The sequence below is a fragment of the Mauremys reevesii genome, linkage group 4 (assembly GCF_016161935.1).
Source record: "Mauremys reevesii isolate NIE-2019 linkage group 4, ASM1616193v1, whole genome shotgun sequence".
Taxonomy (NCBI): domain Eukaryota; kingdom Metazoa; phylum Chordata; order Testudines; family Geoemydidae; genus Mauremys; species Mauremys reevesii.
This window is the reverse complement of record NC_052626.1, coordinates 9,303,168-9,323,441: the sequence shown is the minus strand read 5'-3', so window position 1 is coordinate 9,323,441 and position 20,274 is coordinate 9,303,168.

The following is a 20,274-nucleotide window of genomic DNA, read 5'->3' as shown; positions in this document are numbered from 1 at the left end:
GAAAAAAGAAAGGGAAGAAAAACTGGTTCTGTAATTGGCAAGCCATTCACAGTTTTTGTTAATCCCTGATGGGATGGTGTCAAATTTGCAACTGAACTGGAGCTCAGCAGTTTCTCTTTGAAGTTGAAGTTTTTGCTTTTTTTTGCCCATGGATGCCTTAAGATCTGCTATTGTGTGGCCAGGAGGAGTTTGTGTGTTGTCCTACAGGTTTTTGTATATTGCCATTCCTAATATCCCATTTTGTGTCCTTTTATCCTTTCAGTTAGGTTTGTCCAGTTTGGCCGGGGCAGGGCATTGCATGCATGGCATATATAGCATTACATTGGTTGGGTTGATGTGTGATGAATGGTGAATGGTGGTGTGGATGTGGGTGATGGTGTTGATGGTGTGTTGGGTGTTGGTGAGTGGTGAGCAGTGGCATTGGTTTTTTGTTTGTTTGTTTTGGTTCTTGGCATGGAGTTTGGTTCTACTTATGTTTGTGTGTGTGCAGGTGAGAATGGGCTTATGCTTCAGGTTGGCCCAGGGGCCTGTGGAGGCCTGGCCTGACAGATATTTTGTTCTAGAGAGGGGTTCAGTTTGGGCTTCCTGTCAGGTACCCCTGGACACTGGGACTGATATATGCCTTTCCTCCGATCTACATGATACTGCCTGACCTTTAACCCTCCCTGAAGTGGTCACAAATAGTCCAGGTGTGTGCCTGAATGTTTTTGTCCTACCAATGTAAAAAAGACAGTGCCTCTACTACATCAAGTGTATGAAATTTAACTTCCCCAAGCCTCTCTCCACCACAGGGGAAGCTAAACTTCATACATTTGATGTAGTAGGGACACTGTCTTTTTTACATTGGTAGGACAAAAACATTCAGGCACACACCTGGACTATTTGTGACCTCTTCAGGGAGGGTTAAAGGTCAGGCAGTATCATCTCAGAGGTTATCTAAGTGGGTCCCCACAACTGTATAAGAATATGTTATGAGTTAGCTAGGTTAGATCCACTTAGTCACATTAGAGCTCATTCCATGAGAGCTCAGACAGCTTCTCTTGCCTGTTTGAGGAATGTCCCTATTTCTGAAATTTGTAGGGCATACATGAAGCTCGGTCCACTACTTTAAAAGACACTACTCTGTGGTAGAGGCTTCCAGTTCTGATGTCTGCTTTTGTAGGGCTGTCTGGCAGTCACTGTTTAAATAGGACACTTACTACTCACCTCCAAGCAAACAGATAACTGCTTGTTAATCACCAAGAGTAGAGTCTGTGTGGACAATCACTCAGAAAAAGAGAGAATAGTTACTTACCTTACAATAACTGTTTCTTCAACGTGTTGTCCACATGGATTCCACAGCCTGCCCTCCTTCCCTGCTGGTAGGGAGTCCTGCTCCTTTGGGATGTAGTGGTGAAGAACAGAGGTATGGTTGGCCCCACTCTGCACTTTTTGCCCATGGGTGGGTGGCACGTGGGTTTCTAGAGGACAGGTGTGGCTCCTATGCACACAGCAGGCCAAAATAATCTGATCTTGGGGCTCCTGTGAATCAAGAGTGGAATCTATATGGACAACACATCTTGAGCTACAGTTACTGCAAGGTGAGCAGCCATTCTTTGTTGTCTTTCTGCCAGTCAGGTAACCTGTCCTGAAATGGGATCTCACATTAGTGCTGACAGAGTTTATGAATGCACCTTCGGGGAGTGCTCGCTCTTCCATCTGTTGCTAAAGACACCATTCTTGACCATAAAGATGTCTGCAAGAAGAGGTGAAAGAACTGTAGGCTTTGACAGCTTATTCTTCCATTCCACAGAAACAAAGTTGTCCTGTGCCCTTATCCAGAATTGTCCTACATCCTCAGCCAAAGTCTTTGCCAAGAGCAATATCTGAGTTCTAAACTAGACCATTAATTGTCAGGTCTTCCTTCTGGAATCCTGTTATCCTTCCAGGGGTGCTGGAACAATTTGTATAGTGGGGGTGCTGAGAGCCAGTGAGCCAAACTATAAACCTTGTATATGATGGAAACCACTTCAAGCCAGGTGGTGCAGCCACACCCTGAGTTCCAGCACCTATATCTTGGGAAGCTAGGCTCTATGACCTGGCTGTAAAAGGGCCTTGAGGGTAGCTTTTTTGGGAGGGGTAGGAAGGGTAGGGACAAAGTGTTTAGGAAGTCACCTAAACCTTTTTGAACCTTTAGGCATCCATGTGAGGGGAATGCCATTTCCGCTCCGTGCCTTTTTATAATGGGCTCGATTGTACATTGAGACGTATGCTTTGGCTAGGATGTCAGCCCTTGGTTTTGGGGCTTACAGTGGCTTCTGTGGCCTGTCTTCGTAATGGTTTCCATTATGGCAGGGCTGCTACTTCCAGACTCCTACCATTGGGAGGTCAGTTCTGCAATCTTTGTTCAATTAAACTCCTCCATCCACCTTCCTGTAGGGTTGTACCTAGGCGTTACAGTGAACGAGAAGCTGGATATGAGTCAACAGTGTGCCCTTGTTGCCAAGAAGGCTAATGGCATTTTGGGCTGTATAAGTAGGGGCATTTCCAGCAGATTGAGGAACATGATCATCCCCTCTATTCGACATTGGTGAGGCCTCATCTGGAGTACTGTGTCCAGTTTTGGGCCCCACACTACAAGAAGGATGTGGAAAAATTGGAAAGAGTCCAGCGGAGGGCATCAAAAATGATTAGGGGGCTGGAGCACATGACTTATGAGGAGAGGCTGAGGGAACTGGGCTTATTTAGTCTGCAGAAGAGAAGAGTGAGGGGGGATTTGATAGCTGCTTTCAACTACCTGAAAGGGGGTTCCAAAGAGGATGGATCTAGACTGTTCTCAGTGGTAGCAGATGACAGAACAAGGGGTAATGGTCTCAAGTTGCAGTGGGGGAGGTTTAGGTTGGATATTAGGAAAAACTTTTTCACTAGGAGGGTGGTGAAGCACTGGAATGGGTTACCTAGGGAGGTGGTGGAATCTCCTTCCTTAGAGGTTTTTAAGGTCAGGCTTGACAAAGCCCTGGCTGGGATGATTTAGTTGGGAATTGGTCCTGCTTTGAGCAGGGGGTTGGACTAGATGACCTGCTGAGATCCCTTCCAACCCTGATATTCTATGATTCACACTCCCAAAAAGGGGACTATGCAGAGGCCAATTCAAAGAAAGAAAGGAAATTTATTTACCAGTGACTATGGTTCATCAAGACTTTTTTCTTTATGGGGGACAAAGAAAACATGTATTCCTTCAGTAAAATGTGACTCAGTGTATCATTGGATGTCCGTCCGTCCTTTACTTTTCTGGTTTGTGTGTGGGGGGCTGTTGGGGTGGAAAGTGCTATTTCTGGTTCTTTAACTTGGGGAAAAATGTTAATTTGATATTTTCTGGAAAGACTATGGGCATCCAAACAATTCTGGTAGAGCATGTGTTTCATCCAGTGCATATTTCATACTGGGTCTGCCCATGGATATTTATGAAATTAAGTGGTGCTTGATTTGATTTGGTGAGAGGATTATCTTTTAAAAAAGACAGGAAAATGAAAACAGATCAAAATATCTTTATAAAATCAGGGAGCCAGGGTTGCTGGCAGCAGGGAAGGAAGGATGCAGAAATCAGGCTATTTTGAGGGGGGGGAAGGGAGCCAAGTTGGGAGGCCAACTTGGAGAATGCTGGGAATGTTCTATGTGTTTACAAGCTCTGTTTATCCACACCTGTGGGTTAGAAATGCTGTCATCCGAGGAGTGGCCCCATATTACAAGAAGGTCAAGCACCAAGCAGACCTAATTAAAAGCTCATTACAAGAGACAATCTCCATTAGCATGCCAAGCTTCATGCAAATCCATTAGCACCAGGGCTTTCTTCGGAAGCTTTAAATTCCAGTCCTGTGCCCCAGGGACTGGAAACTGTGGCCGGTTAATTTGCCGTTCTCAGTCTGTGAACATTAGGCACAGTCCTCTTACTTTCTGGATTATTTCACATTCCAGCAAATTAGTTTTATCCGTTCTGAGAACATTTTAACAAAGAAAGTTCTTTTGGCATCACATGGATAAAATAACAAGGGATAAAAGAATGAGCACTTCACCCAATCAGGAACAAATAACTTTAAATCTCGTCTGAAAATGCAGCCTTTCCTGTTATTCCCCCCGCTCCCCACCCCCTTCATTTATCTTTCAGCAGTTGGATTTTTTAATTACGTTTCTGCAGCCAGACCCCTTTCTCTCTCTCTTTTATGATATCCTTCTCAAGATACATGTTTTTTTCTTTATTCCATTGTAGCAGAACTTGACTAAAGATCTCCAAACTTGTTAAATATAAAGTTGGTAAATGATACTATTGTTTGAGTTAAGGGGAAAAAGGGGTAGTTTATCTGGGGTGGGAGAAGGTTTAAAAAAAAAGGAAAGGAAAAAAGGCTCAAATGAACTGAAATGGATCAAAGTAAACAGAGACATCTAAAAGCTTTTGTAAGTTAAATGTGGCTATCTGTTGCAAGTCCTGCCTCATTAACTACTGATAGAAGCACTGCCTTGGCCTTCTGGGATATCTAACACCCACTGCCTATAACAAGATGAACTCTGGGTTATTCCCTCTTGCCATTCCCTGTGTTGCTGTGCACCACTGCTTACCCTCAACCTCTTCACAAATGTTTATCCTCTCCACTAGGCGCAGCAATGGGAGATTCAGCCTTCCAATCTCGTGGCCAGCCCTAGGCAGGAAACATAAGCTCAGATGTGAGGAGGAAAAAAAAAAAAAGGAAAGCAAGTTTCTCCCCTGGGTTTTCGGTTTAGCACTGTTTCCGTACGCCTTTTAGAAGAGTGAATAGAGTGAGAGATGGAGATCAGCCTCCAAGCTCCGGGATACAGTATCCCCATCTCCCCTGTGCCATTCAGTTGGGAAAGCAAGCTGAAACTGAGAGGTCTGTCTAGCAGAAGTAGTGAAGTTTGGGGTGGGAGTGGGGGGACGATGGTTCTTTGACTAGGACCAGATAGGTCTCTGTGTAGAGTAATATTACAGCTCTCTTTCTCATAAACAAGCTGCATGCCTGCTTCTAAAGAGCCCATCTGGCATAGCTTTGAGAATGGCAATAATTACAAGCTGATGACGGACATGGAAAAAAAGCCCCACTGAGCAAGCTCATAAGGAAGTACAGGCCAGGACTGTAGGGAAATTACAGGCTAAACCCCTTTTTAGTTGAGGCCTTTTGGTGTTCTTAATCACAGACTTTAAATGTTGTAATAAACACTGTTGCATTTTATTGACCAGCTCCCATGACAGGCAATTTTATTTTATTTTATTTTATTTTATTTTTACCATTTGTTAGTTTTCGAAAGCAGCTTGAGCGCGATTACGAGTCTGTAGATTTACTGCTATTGATGAAAGGGACGCAAACAGAGAGTCTCCTACATGACTTTGCACTTAAAAAAAGAAATCTTTAGAAGCTCCACTTACACCCATGTGTTGTAAGGTCACTGCTGGTGGCAGCCTTCTTTTGAGATGATCATTTGCTTGTGCACACAGTGAGGAGCGAAGGAAATAAAATGAGGCCTTCCTGGTTTTTAGGCAGAATTCCCATTGACTTCAATGGGGCGGCCAGGATTTCACGCTTGGTATTATACATGGAAAGGGACTGAAAAAATCCAGCATTTTCCTAGCTATGCTGTTTATAGGCCTAATCCTGTGCCCACTGGTGGCAATGGCCCAACTCCCATTGACTTCCATAGCAGGACAGGCCCTATAACAGCATGGATGGAAGCTCGTTAGCCTGATCTGCCAGTACTGTCAAGTATATTATTTCCATTGTGGCTCAAAGAAGCATTTTTAAATCCCGGGGAAGATTTTAGAGATTCACTGAGGTTCTGGAATCAATGGGGCTCTTGATCTAGAGACTTATCTGTACGTAAAACGTATGCCCAAAAGCGACTAGTGATTTGGGGTCTGATTTTTGGAGGGTGGGTGCTCAGCATTTAAACAGAAGCATCTAAAATCCCTAATCACTTTTGAAAATGTTGTCTTTTTATATAATTATATACAAGCAGATCCTCAGCTCTTGTAAATTGTCATAGGTCCATCATGAGAACTGACAATTTACACCAGCTGAGGTTCTGTTCCATAGAGTCTGCATTTTCCCCCAGACTAATTCCACTCTCTTTTTTATTCCACAGGCCCTAGAAGATCAAAAGTTAAACTGTTCTGAGTTTTATTTGACTTGAGTGCAATAAATCTCCTAGGGTGACTGATAGATTTTGAGAGTTATCAGTCTATTTGGTACTTTGAGTGTCAAATCAACAGTGAATGCGGCACATTGCCAGTTGTTTTAAATAATGTTGTTTTGACAGTATGTGGTTTATTACAATTCAACACTAGCCTTTTTAGAGGAAACCTAAATTTATTTTATACTGTTTTTTTAGTTTAAGAATTTCAGTCATGAATTAAAAATGCTGCATAATGCAGTGGATTGAATTTACTGATTCCGTTGAATCCTGGAAATGAGTCCGTGTTTTTACAAGACATGTTTTCTTAGAGTATCCCATAGAGCAGAGCGTTCTCTTCCTTTAAACAAATGTTTGCCTGCAGGTATAGCTTTGCTTTGTAAGTTCCGCTCCCATCTCCACCCCAATTTCTCATTCAGAGTAATTTAAAGGCTTGTATTTGACTCATAGCTATTTGCATCCCAGCACTTAATACCCCCGATGCATTAGTTAATTTTACCCATTAGCATTTGATTACTTGTTCAGGCATCTAAAATAGTTTGTAGTTTTGCAAAGTTAAAGGAATGAAATGGCTGGACAGTGGATATTTACCAATCCAAATGCAGGACTCTTTCCTTTCTTAAACCTCCTTTTGGCTTTCCAGTCTGAAGCTCCCTTGTCAATGTGAAATGATTTCTTTATATTTAACTGCCTCTTTCTGATACAGACTGGAATTGTTCCTAACAAAAGAAGCATGAATTGGTGGAAACTATATATTAAATGCAAGAACTATTTGTCTAGTTTTCATTAGGTTGCTGAGTGAAAAGCCTAAACTCCTTTCTTTTCCCAAGGTACTCGGATATCCACGAAGTGCCTTCATCCTACTGCCTGGTTTCTTCTCCCAGCAAACCAGCTATCCAAAAGAATGCTACACTCTCTGCTCTTTATACTGTCAGCAGTGACAGCAACCAGCAATGCTGACATTTCTTATTGTTTACAAGGGATAAGCACCAGCAAGGCATCTCTGCTCATCTGATAAGCTCTTTTAACCCCCTCCCCACACAATCCTCTGCTTCGCTGACCAAACTAACCTTTTCACGGTACATTGCCTATAATTGCCAGTGAAAGATGCTAACCAGAAAGGATCAAAACTTTATCTAAACACAAACAAACCAGCAAAACATCTATGAAGATAAACTGCTTCCAGCTAACATTGCTCAGCAAGCAGTATACCCCCAGCAGAAACCAAGTACCCCGGGGGGAAAATATCTAACCTTGAATTCCTTATGTGCATATATTTTTCATCTGTGTTTGAAAATTCCTTGAAAAAACAGGCTAGAATAGCATTAAATTAGCCTTATTGTTTATTATCATAATCCTGTGTATTTAATATCCTTTTTTCGCTTTCAGATTCCCCCATCCCTGCAGAAACTCCAGCCAACACGGTGATCAGACAAAGTTCATAGTTTCTTCTAATGAGCCCAGGACTTGCAATCAGTTACTGTTAAGAAATCACACACGTTCATGCTGTTTATTTAAAAAAAAAATCAGTTCAGTGAGCAGAAGATGTGTATTTCTTACTATTTTGTCTTCTGTTAAATGGGAAGCACCAGACTTTAGACACCTCTTCCTCCTCCTTTTCCATGTTACGAAAAGTGAACGGGAGAAGAAGGCAGTATCAGTGGATTTTGTTTGCCAGGAATGGTGTTGTAGCTGACAATATTATACAAATGGCCTAAATTCTGCCCAAATGGGTTTACATTGAGTGTTCCAGTTTCTGTCCTGATTTAGCTTAATAACGATCTTGCCTTGGAAGTAGGTCTGGGTAGAATTAATTTCTTCAATGCTGAGGAGCTAAACATACTTTGTCTAGGAGGGAGCGGTTTTATTCCCTGTGTCATTCTGGGCTCTTTCATCTTCCCTTGTTCTGTCTGTATGGAATCCTCCTCCCAGGAGAAGCTCCTGTCCCACTTATGATGGCCAAACTGGCTCAGGGAAAAACAATAAGAACCAGCCCACATCTCAAGCTGAGCCAGACCTGACTCTGTATTGAATAGCATTGGTTTGGGTCAAGTAAAGACACAGAACCAACAGGTGGTGCTCTGTCTCTGCAATGTGTTAGAAATACTACCCCCACAAAGTCCCTAGGTGTCCTGTCATCTCAGCAGAGTATCAGCCTTTTCAGCACTGAAAGGCCATTTGCCAACATGCTTCTCTTCTAGAGGTGCCAGTGATGGAAGGAGTGTTACAGAAGAATAACAAATGTGGCATTGGAACTTACAAGCAAGTAGTGTCTATGCTGTCTGCGTCAGTACCTGGACGTTGGGAACATCTAAGGGATAGGCAACCTATGGCACGAGTGCCAAAGGCAGCACACGAGCTGATTTTCAGTGGCACTCACATTGCCCAGGTCCTGGCCACCGGTCCTGGGGGCTCTGCATTTTAATTTAATTTTAAATTAAGCTTCTTAAACATTTTAAAAACCTTATTTACTTTACATACGACAATAGTTTAGTTATATATTATAGACTTATGGAAAGAGACCTTCTAAAAACGTTAAAATGTATTACCGGCACGCGAAACCTTAAATGAGAGTGAATAAATGAAGACTCGGCACACCACTTCTGAAAGGTTGCCGACCCGTGATCTAAGAGATCTCTCTTGATCTTTTCCTCTACTACCACTAGGTGACACCATCATTTGATGTATGAAACGACTTGTAGTTTAACCACAGAACTCTGGAACCTTGGTCGGGGCTACTGCAATGCAAATAATTGGTTGCTAAATCTGAAAGTACCTGAATTCTGTCCTGTTCTGAGTTTGCAGCGCTTCTGTGACTAGGTGATGTATCCTGCAATCTTTTTCACAGTTTTCCCCCCTCATTTTTCTGGATGTTGATGTCAGCTTTCTTGAGTTCTGAGCTGGGCTGGGTGGGGTTCACAACAGGTTTAATGAACATGGTATTTTTAAAGGGCCGCTGAGTGGCTCAGCCGACCCAATGAATCATATAATCATAGAATATCAGGGTTGGAAGAGACCTCAGGAGGTCATCTAGTCCAACCCCCTTGCTCAAAGCAGGACCAATCCCCAACTAAATCATCCCAGCCAGGGCCTTGTCAAGCTGGGCCTTAAGGGTGGAGATTCCACCACCTCCCTAGGTAACCCATTCCAGTGCTTCACCACCCTCCTAGTGAAAGTTTTTCCTAATATCCTACCTAGACTCCCTCCACTGCTACTTGAGACCATTGCTCCTTGTTCTGTCATCTGCCACCACTGAGAACAGCCGAGCTCCATCCTCTTTGGAAACCCCTTTAGGTAGTTGAAGGCTGCTGTCAAATCCCCCCTCACTCTTCTCTTCTGCAGACTAAATAAGCCCAGTTCCCTCAGCCTCCCCTCGTAAGTCATGTTCCCCACCCCCAAATCATTTTTGTTGCCCTCCGCTGGACTCTCTCCAATTTGTCCTAATCCTTTTTGTAGTGGGGGGCCCAAAACTGCACGCAGTACTCCAGATGTGGCCTCACCGGTGCCGAATAGAGGGGAATAATCACGTCCCTTGACCTGCTGGCAATGCTCCTACTAATGCAGCCCAATATGCCGTTAGCCTTGTTGGCAACAAGGGCACACTGTTGATTCATATCCAGCTTCTCATCCACTGTAATCCCAGGTCCTTTTCTACAGATTTGCTGCTTTGCCAGTCGGTCCCCAGACTGTAGCAGTGAATGGGATTCTTCTGTCCTAAGTGCAGGACTCTGCACTTGTCCTTGTTGAACCTCATCAGATTTCTTTTGGCCCAATCCTCCAATTTGTCTAGGGTCTTGTGGTCCTAAGTCACGTCAGTACTTTTGAAAATCCCACTCAAGTTGTCTTTTCCACTTTTATGGCTTCCCCCCCAAAGGACAATGGCCAAGGTGGCTGCTGTCCAACTTTCATGTCTGCTAAACCCAGGGTTGTGAGTTCAATCCTTGAGGGGGCCACTTAGGGATCTGGGGCAAAAATTGGTCCTGCTAGTGAAGGCAGGGGGCTGGACTCGATGACCTTTCAAGGTCCCTTCCAGTTCTAGGAGATTGGTATATCTCCAATTATTACCTTATTACCATGAAATTTTGTAGCCATAAAGTTCTTCGAGTACTTGCTCATGTTCATTCCATTTTAGGTGTGTGTGCTTGCTGTATGCACTGCTGCTAGAAGTTTTTCCCTCAGCAGTATCCGTATGGGACTGGCTCTGGTGTCCCCTGGAATGGCTCCTGTGAGGCGTGGTATAAGGGCCACCGCCGGCTTCCCCCATGCTCAGTTCCTTCTTGCCGCTAGTGACAATGCACAGAACGTTCGCTGCTCTTACTAGCATTGCTTAGGCTTCGTTCGTACGAACTAGAGTTCTTGTAAAGTTACTGTACATAGTTAGTAATTGAGTTAGTTAGCCCTTAGCAGTAGTTAGTTTTGTTAGTTTGTCAGGGACTTAGCTGGGGGATGGGGCATGCCGATTACCTGGCGCAGACCCACTGAGGCACGTGCTCCCTGGAAGGAACATGTGGACTGGCTCTTCGCATCACTGGAATGCCGTTACAGATCCTGGGAATGATCGGAGGACTGGAGCCTCAGGCCCTGCCAACGATCCCCAAGATGGGTGTCACAGTATTTGGGGAGATCCGCCCGGCCCGCGGTATCTCCAGGTCCTGCTCCTCGTCCTGGTACCAGTCTTAAAGCACGAGGCGTAGATCACTGGTCTCCTGTCACGGATCCGCTGACCGCTGCTGGTCATCGAGGTCCCCACGGAGGCACACGTCCCACTCAGAATGGTCCTTCTCTAGACGTGACCACGATTATTGCCAGGCACGGGGTCACCGCTCCAGTGGATCTGGGTCAGTGGATAGTAATCACTCCGGATATGGCTCTGGTGCGGAGCAAGGCTTCACATCGGCTGGGCAGCCTCCCAGACCCTTATTGCCACCTGCATCGTCAGTATTGAAACCTGCCCCATGATCCCAGGCGCAGTGGCCGGGCCCATGGATCCTGGGGGGCATTCTCCCAGCCTACCCGCTTGGTGTTGGGAGGGAGCCTGTGGTCTCGACGACCCAACTCCCTACGGTGCTTGAGGCCCCAGGGGGTAAGACCCGCAAGTCCATGTGCACCAAAGGGAATAGCCTGCTGGACCACCAGTGGGTGTCTTGGAACCCACGATACTGGCCTCCTCCTTGTTGTCACCAGAGGAGGCCATCACAGAGCCCCCTCACCCAGTTCCTCAGGATGACGCTAAGGCGCACCAGGAGCTGTTGAAGGTTGCATCCAACCTTGGCCTGCAGGCGGAGGAGTTGGAGGAGCAAGCGGACTTCCTGTTCAACGTCCTCCCCTCCACAGCCCCTACTAGGGTGGCCCTTCCCCTTCATGAAGGGGTATTGAAGATATCCAGCGCCTTGTGGCAAATCCCCTCCTCTCTGCCCCCCATTTCCAAATGGGCAGAGTGTAAGTACTTTGTCCCAACTAAGGGGCACGAATACCTTTACTCCTATCCTGCCCCAAATTCCCTGGTGGTCGAGGCAGTTAACCACAGGGAACGCCAGGGCAACCTGGAGCTACCCCCAAAAATAAAGACTCCAGGAGACTGGACTGTTCGGATAGAAAATTTATTCTTCATCTAGCTTACAGTGGAGGGTTGCCAACCGCCAGGCCCTCCTGGGCTGCTACCACTTTAATATGTGGCAGACTGTGGCCAAGTTTGAGAATGCCCTCCCAGAAGGTTCCCATAAAGAATTCTGGGCGATCCTTGACGAGGGCACGGCTGCTGCCAGGGCGGCCCTTCAAGCGGCATCTGATGCGGCAGACTCCTCCGCCCGCAACGTCTCCATGCAGCGAGTGTCCTGGCTGCTCCTCTCCGGGTTGTCCTTCGTGGCTCAGCAGTCAATTCAGGACTTCCCCTTCAATGACCAGGCCCTATTTGTGGAGCAGATGGACAACAAATTACATGGGCTGAAGGACTCCTGAACCACCCTAAAAACACTGGGGCTCTACGTTCCAGCCCCGGCACATAAGTGGTTCAAACGGCAATTTCCCCGGGGGCAAGGAAGCCAGCCCTGGCAGGACCCGCTGCACAAAAAGCCCAAGGGCTACAGATGATGCATGAGCAACCTGCCCCCACCTTCTGCCCAGTCAGGTTCAACCTGCTCCAAGCAAGGAGCTAAAAAGTTGTTTTGAGGGTATGTCCGAGTGTGTCCTACCAGTCTATTTCCTGGATCTGATTTTCCCAATTTTTTGCAGCCGCCTTTCCTTTTTCCTCCTGGTGTGGTCAGCAATAATTTTGGACCGCTGGCACGTCAGTATGGTGGCACACAGCTACACCCTCCAATTTATTTCCACCCTCCCTTCCATCCCCCTTCCTCATCCCTCTTCAGGGAGCCTTCTCACAAGAGTCTTCTTGAGCAGGAGGTTCAGGGGCTCTTATAGCAAGGGGCGGTGGAGAAGGTCCAGCCTCCTTACCAGAACAAGGGTTTCTATTCCCCATATTTTCTGATCCCAAAGGCCAAGGGTGGTTTGCATCCCATCCTGCACCTGCGAGACCTTAACAGATACCTAAGGAACATAAAGTTTTGCATATTCTCCCTGGCCTCCATTATCCCCTCACTGTCTCCTAGAGACTGGTATGCTGCCCTCGACTGGAAAGATGCATACTTTCATGTAGCGATCTTCCCAGGACACAGACGCTTTCTCCGTTTTACAGTTGGTTCGGCCCACTACCAGTTTGTGGTCCTTCCATTTGGCCTGGCTACAGTACCAAGGGTGTTTACCAAGTGCATGGCAGTAGTCGCGGCCTACCTCAGGCGTCGGGGTATCCAGATTTATCCGTACCTCAATGACTGGCTTGTCAAAGGCAACTCCAAGGCTCAGTTCCAACATGACGTCACTACACTACAAGCCATGTGCCGGTCCTTGGGACTACTGGTCAACCACAATAAGTCCACATTAGTTCCAGTTTAAAGGATGGAATTCATCGGGGCCATGCTTGACTCGACCCAGGTGAGAGCGTTCCTGCCGTTAGTCAGGTTTCAGGGCCTGACGATCCTCGTTGCGGAAGTGTTGGCATTTCCCCTGAGAACGGCAAGGGTGAGCCTGCACCTGCTAGGCCACATGGCAGCTTGCACATATGTGGTCTGTCATGCTACCACATAGGGGCATGAGGCCCCTGAAGCAATGGCTGGCGTCTACCTATTCCCAATTCAGGGACCACCTGGAAAAGATTGTAACCATTCCTCTGGCAGTTCTCACCTTGCTGTGGTGGTGGACCGATTGCGAGAAGGTCCTGGAAGGAGTCACGTTTGACAGTCCCACTCCATCTACCGAGCTAGCATCAGACGCTTTGGACCTTGATTGGGGGGCACACCTTGGACATCTCTGGACCCAGGAGATGTTGAGCCCGGTGGAGATAACATTACATATAAATGTCAAGGAGCTCAGAGCGATCCAGCTGGCCTGCAGGGTCTTCCTGCTGCACCTGGCGGGCAAAGCGGTGAGAGTCCTGATGGACAATGAGGCCTCGATGTTCTACATCAACAGGCAAGAAGGAGCGCGCTCGTCGGCTCTCTGCCAAGAGGCGCTCCATTTCTGGGACTTCTGCATCGGCCATGGCATCCATCTGGAAGGTAGTCACCTCCCCGGCATCAGGAATGCCTTGGAGATCACCTCAGCAGGGACTTCTCCTCTGACCACGAGTCGTCACTCCACCAGGAGGTGGCCTGCATGACCTTCCAGAGGTGGGGAACTCCCCAGGTAGATCTGTTTGCTACCAGATGAAACAGAAAGTGCCATCAGTTTTGTTCCTGGCAGGGCCTGAGCAAGGACTCCCTCTCTGATGCCTTCCTCCTGCAATGGGCTGAGGGTCTGATGTATGTGTTCTCGACGATTTCTCTCCTCAGCTGGATCCTAGTAAAGATCAAGAGGGACAAGGCACAGGTTACCATGAGTGTCCCTGCATGGCCTCGCCAGCACTGGTTCTGCATGCTCATGGACATGGCGGTGGCCCCGCCCTTACCCCTTCCCTATCGTCCGGACCTGCTGTCACAGGCTCACGGTCGGCTCCTACACCCCAACCTCGAGTCTCTACACCTCTAAGCATGGATGCTGTGTGTTTTGAACCCGGAGGAGCGTATCTGCTCAGAGGAGGACCTGCTGGACCTCCTTGGAAGTAGGAAGCCATCCACAAGACTAACTTACCTGGCCAAGTGGACGAGGTTTTCTCACGGGGTGTCAGAGCACAGCATTTCTCCCTCATGTTCTTCAGTGCAGTCCATCTTGGACTACTTACTGCAGATTAGGACCCAGGATCTGGTGCATTCTTCCATCAGAGTGCACCTTGCGGCCACCTCCGCATTCCACCAACCGATCCAAGGTCAGACGGTCTTTTCTCATGACATGAATGTCAGGTTCTGAGGGGCCTCAAGAGGCTTTACCAGCAGATACGGGCCCCTGTCCTGCAGTGGGACCTTAACCTGGTCTTCTCCAGGCTCACTGGCCCGTCTGTCCAGCTGCTGGGATCCTGCTCCCTTTCCTACTTGTCCTGGAAGTTTGCTTTCCTGGTGGCGGTGATGTCGGTGAGATGAGTCTCAGAGATTAAGGCCTTGACCTTGGAACCGCCTTACAGAGTGTTTTATAAGGACAAGGTCCAGCTGAGGCCCCACCCAGCCTTCCTCCTGAAGGTGATATCTTCCTTCCACATGAGCCAGGACGTATTCCTGCCACTGTTCTGTCTCAAGCAGCACAAGACTGCTGAGGAGAGATGTCTGCACACGCTGGATGTTCAGAGGGCCTTGGCTTTTTACTTGGAGCGTACCAAGCCTTTCTGTAAATCGACCCAGCCCTGCATCGCTACGACAGATAGGATGAAAGGCCTTCCGGTTTCTTCGCAGAGGATTTCCAGCTGGATCATCTCTTGCATAAAGATCTGTTATGAGCTAGCAAAAGTCCTGCTGCTGCTGATCATCAGGGCCCATTTGACTAGCGTGCAGGTGTCTTCAGCAGCCTTCCTGGTGCACATCCCGATCCAGGACATCTGTAGAGCTGTGATGTGGTCCTCGGTCCACATGTTCAGGTCTCATTATGCCATCACTCAGCAGGCCAGAGATGATGCTGGGTTCGACAGAGCTGTATTACAATCTGCGCAGCTGTGAACTCCTGCCCTCCTCCACAGGAACTGCTGGGAGTCACCTAATGTGAAATGGACATGAGCAAGTACTCGAAGAAGAAGAGACAGTTATCTGGTGCTTCTTCGAGATGTGTTGCTCATATTCATTCCACGACCCACCCTCCTTCCTCACTATTGGAGTTTCTGGCAAGAAGGAACTGACGGTGAGGGAAGCCGGTGGCACCCCTTATACCATGCTATATGGGCACAATTCCAGAGGGCGTCAGAGCCGCTCTCCTACGGATACTGCTGAGGGAAAAACTTCCGTCACCGGTGCACGTGGTGAGCACACACACCTACTGTGGAATGGACATGAACAACACATCTCGAAGAACACCAGTTACGGAAAAGGTAACTCTCTTTTCTGGGCAGAAGTGGCTTTTCATCTATCTCCCTCCCTCCCCGCCCCCTTCAAAGTGAAAAGCATCCATTGCCCTGAAATGTCATGAAAAGCAAAATTTGCCAAACAGAACCAAGAACTGGTGTGTGCCCTTATTTCCTCTCAGCAATTCTTGTCACGGTAGGTTTGCCCAAGTAAATCTATTTCCTATTCAATACTTGCAATAACATACATCGCTGCAAACAGCATAGATGTGCATAGTGCAAGGGCATTGACTTCAGTGAAGCTCAACTGATGTGCACTGGCTGAAGATTTTGTCCTTAGATCACTGTAAAAACTTGAGGATAAACTCAGTTTCTATGCCAAACTATTCTTGAGATAGGACAGGACTAAAAGAAAAGCATTATAAGAATTTGCAAAATGCCTCTGACACCTAATTTTTAAAAAACTCCCCCAGCTAAGAAATGGCTTGTCTGATGTACCTCACACTTGGCTGAAAATAGCCCCACTGGCTCCAGAACACATGCAAAATGTGAAAGAATTTGGGGTGGGGGGATTGTAGTGCGCGCTGTGAGAGGGAAAAGGGTGTGTGCAAATCTGCCTTACAATATAAAGCCTTAACTAAAGAGAAGCTGCTTCCTCTCCATAAACACTGGAAGAATTTTAAGGCCAGAAGGGACCCTCATGAAGGCTGCATTTGTAATGACTGCCGTCTTGGCCAGCACTGGGGACCTCCCGAGGTAAAAGCGGGAGTCTGTACAGCATGAGCTAAAGAGCCGGGTTCTGTTGCTGGGGGCAATAACAGACTCTCATCCTCTGTGGATTGGGTGTAATGGGAGACATGTAACACACACTGACCAGTGGGTTACACTGTCACTGCAAGTTACACTATCAATGTCCTTCTTCCTGCTAGAACCGTAATTAGGGAACAAGTGGAGTCTTTGTCTCTGCTCTCCTTTTATCTTCTTTCTCTTTTATGTTTCTGTACTTTCTTATCACTTGCATGCTAATCTAGCAGTACTTGGTTAAGTAATCATATGTTGTTAGGTTGGTAGGAGTAAATGGGCAGGCTGGGTATTTGAACTTGGCCCATCTTGAATCATTTTCTCACCGTTTTCCACTAGTAACTCAGGCTGGAGTAGCACATGATTTGTAAAGCTGAAGAGTCCATCTGAGGTGAAACTAGACAAGGAGAGAGACTAAGAACACACAAGTCAGATAAAAGCATTTTTTAATTCCTCCATGCTCGCACATATGCTAGTGTTGTAATAAATCAGAGCAGTCCATAAATTAAGATGATGTGGAGATGCCACTGATCCTTTGTCCTCGTATTATCTCTACCATAATGAAGTCATGTCTTGGTGTTTCACTTCCATGGTCCAATTAAGAGTTTCATTTCTGAGTGTGATTCATTGCAGGGAGAATTGCCTTAGAAAATGCTGGGGAGGAAAGGGAAAGCGATGTGGATGTTTCCCTTCTACACTGATTTGTTCATTCCATCTCATTTTGAAAAGACTTACAAAAGCAAGTCTCATAATTCTGAGTAACAAAGCATTTGCTTTCTTCGGGTCTGATCCACACCCCACAGAATTCAGTGGAAAGACTTCTATTGATTTCAATGGCCTTGGGATCAAGTGCTTAATGCTGATATGCTAATGGTTGTTCTTGGCTCATGGCCTTCACTCCCTCTGTTTGCAACTGCTGGTAAAAACGTGAGCTCAGTGTTTCTGTTATTAGTGCATCAAAAGAGCTCCACTTAGAGAGATGGTTAAGTAGAGTGATAGCCCTGTGTCACATGACTGATTTTGGTTTCTCTGCTTCATGTGCCTAAGATGAGCTGTTGATTGTTAGACAAGCTCAGTGCTTCATTAGGTATTGGGTGAAGCTGACTTTTATTCTTTTCTCCCTGCATACAGCTCAGTGGTTTGAGCATTGGCCTGCTAAACCCAGGGCTGTGAGTTCAATCCCTGAAGGGGCCACTGAGGGATCTGGGGCAAAATCAGTACTTGGTCCTGCTAGTGAAGACAGGGGGCTGGACTCGATGACCTGGTGCCCAAGGGTTTTGTGCTGTGATTTCCTTACTCTGCAACTGTACTCATCTGTCCAGGGTATTTGGTCAAGATGCCAGAAACATACCTCTTTACTGTATTGATTCTGCCCAATTCTTTCCCAGAAGAGCTTTTCAGTGCAGAGCCTTTCATGTACATCATTAGATTTATTGAATAAGACATTTCCCCTTCCCGATGACTTGGTCAAAATCTCTTCTGCAATGATTAATTTTTTTTAAAGGTTCACTTTTTTTATTCTTTGTTTAGAAGCTCCCAGAATGGCAGGTTTGCTAATTGCTAACGTAATGACTGTCATCTTGGTCGTCATTGGGGATTGCACATTGGAAAAAATAACCTCAACTATACATACAATATGATGGGGGCTAATTTAGCTACAACTAATCAGGAAAAAGATCTTGGTGTCATCATCGACAGTTCTCTGAAGATGTCCACGCAGTGTGCAGAGGTGGTCAAAAAAGCAAACAGGATGTTAGGAATCATTAAAAAGGGGATAGAGAATAAGACTGAGAATATATTATTGCCCTTATAAATCCATGGTACGCCCACATCTCGAATACTGTGTACAGATGTGGTGGTCTCACCTCAAAAAAGATATACTGGCACTAGAAAAGGTTCAGAAAAGGGCAACTAAAATGATTAGAGGTTTGGAGAGGGTCCCATATGAGGAAAGATTAAAGAGGCTAGGACTCTTCAGCTTGGAAAAGAGGAGACTAAGGGGGGATATGATAGAGGTATATAAAATCATGAGTGATGTGGAGAAAGTGGATAAGGAAAAGTTATTTACTTATTCCCATAATACAAGAACTAGGGGTCACCAAATGAAATGAATAGGCAGCAGGTTTAAAACAAATAAAAGGAAGTTCTTCTTCACACAGTGCACAGTCAACTTGTGGAGCTCCTTGCCTGAGGAGGTTGTGAAGGCTAGGACTATAACAGCATTTAAAAGAGAACTGGATAAATTCATGGTGGTTAAGTCCATAAATGGCTATTAGCCAGGATGGGTAAGGAATGGTGTCCCTAGCCTCTGTTTGTCAGAGGGTGGAGATGGATGGCAGGAGAGAGATCACTTGATCATTGCCTGTTAGGTTCACTCCCTCTGGGGCACCTGGCATTGGCCACTGTCGGTAGACAGATACTGGGCTAGATGGACCTTTGGTCTGATCCGTTATGGCCGTTCTTATGTTCTTATGTTATGTTCTTAACTCGCAACCTACACAGCTAAGAACATTTGTCACTAGAGCTAAAGAACAAAATCCCATCTTTGGTATCTGTAGCAGAGTCACATCCTTTGTGGGTGAGGTGCAGAGGGAGTGACACACTGAATAATGGTTTACACCAACTCTTCTGAAGATGAACTGTTTAAGATCCGTATTGAAAGTAAAATTCATAAATAACAAGCCTGTCTGTGTGAGGCAGCACACCCCGAAGGCATAAAAAGTGGTAGAAAAGCACGTGACTTTGAGCACATCTGCTACTGGAATTGCAGGCTCTTATTGGTGCAGAAGATGAAAAAAAATTCTGCTTCTTTCTATGTGCACAGGTTTTGGCAAGGTAGCTTTGCCAGTTGGTCTCGGCCAGTTGGCGGAGGGGAGACAGTATGGGGGGCTTGGCTGGGCCCCTCCAGGCAAGTGGGGGTGTGGTGTGGAACGGCATGGGCCCACCCCCGAGGGAAAGGGGCATGCTGGCAGCACAGGCCCAGATGGGCCATTGTGTGTCTGGCAACTGCCGGTTTGTAAATCGTGCCCTCGCACTGGGCTGGGCGGAGCGGGGCCGCCCCTGCCATGCCAGGCCCCTGGTTCACCACTGGCTCCAGGGACCGACCCCCTGCACCGTGCTCCATTGCCCCCATGGGGGCCCACAAATATGTTTGGCGCCGGGCCCGCAGAAGGTTAATCCGGCCCTGGGATATAGGGGATATAGGGCTGTTAGAGCCTTCCTCCGGAGCAAGGGAATAACCCCATGGAAACCAGTAGGCCTGTACTAGCCGGGCTTTATATAAACGCCATTCATCCAGCTGGGCACAGCTTCCTGCACGAATGTGCTGTGGCCTGAGAATGTTTGATCTTTCAGAACTCCACCATCCATTTCCTCCCCACTCCTCTCCTTCAGTGCACTAGGGTGAGCCTAGCAGCGCGGAGAGAGCTCCTTGCTCAAAGCGTCCATGCAAAGAACCAGTTCCTTGCGATGTTTGGAACGGCAGTGGTTTTTAAAGGCCGACTGAAGCAGAGTTTACTGGTGTTGGATAAACCTTTGTTTTAAATCCACTATAAAAATGTTTCGGAATCTGCCAAACATGGATTAAAATATTTGTCTCCAGTTATGCCTATGTCTAACCTTTTGGTTTCTGAAGAGCTTTAATCAGTAATCTTCAAGTAGGAAGTTATTCATCTTTATTGCCAGTCAGTTCTCAGTGGTGGTCGCAGCAACAATCTTTTCATTGCTTCTGTGTTTAGTTGTTCTTTGACATGATAGAAGTCAGCTGCAGTTCAATGAGCTCACTATTTGTGCAACTTAATTGCTTGCTTCCTTTAATATGTACT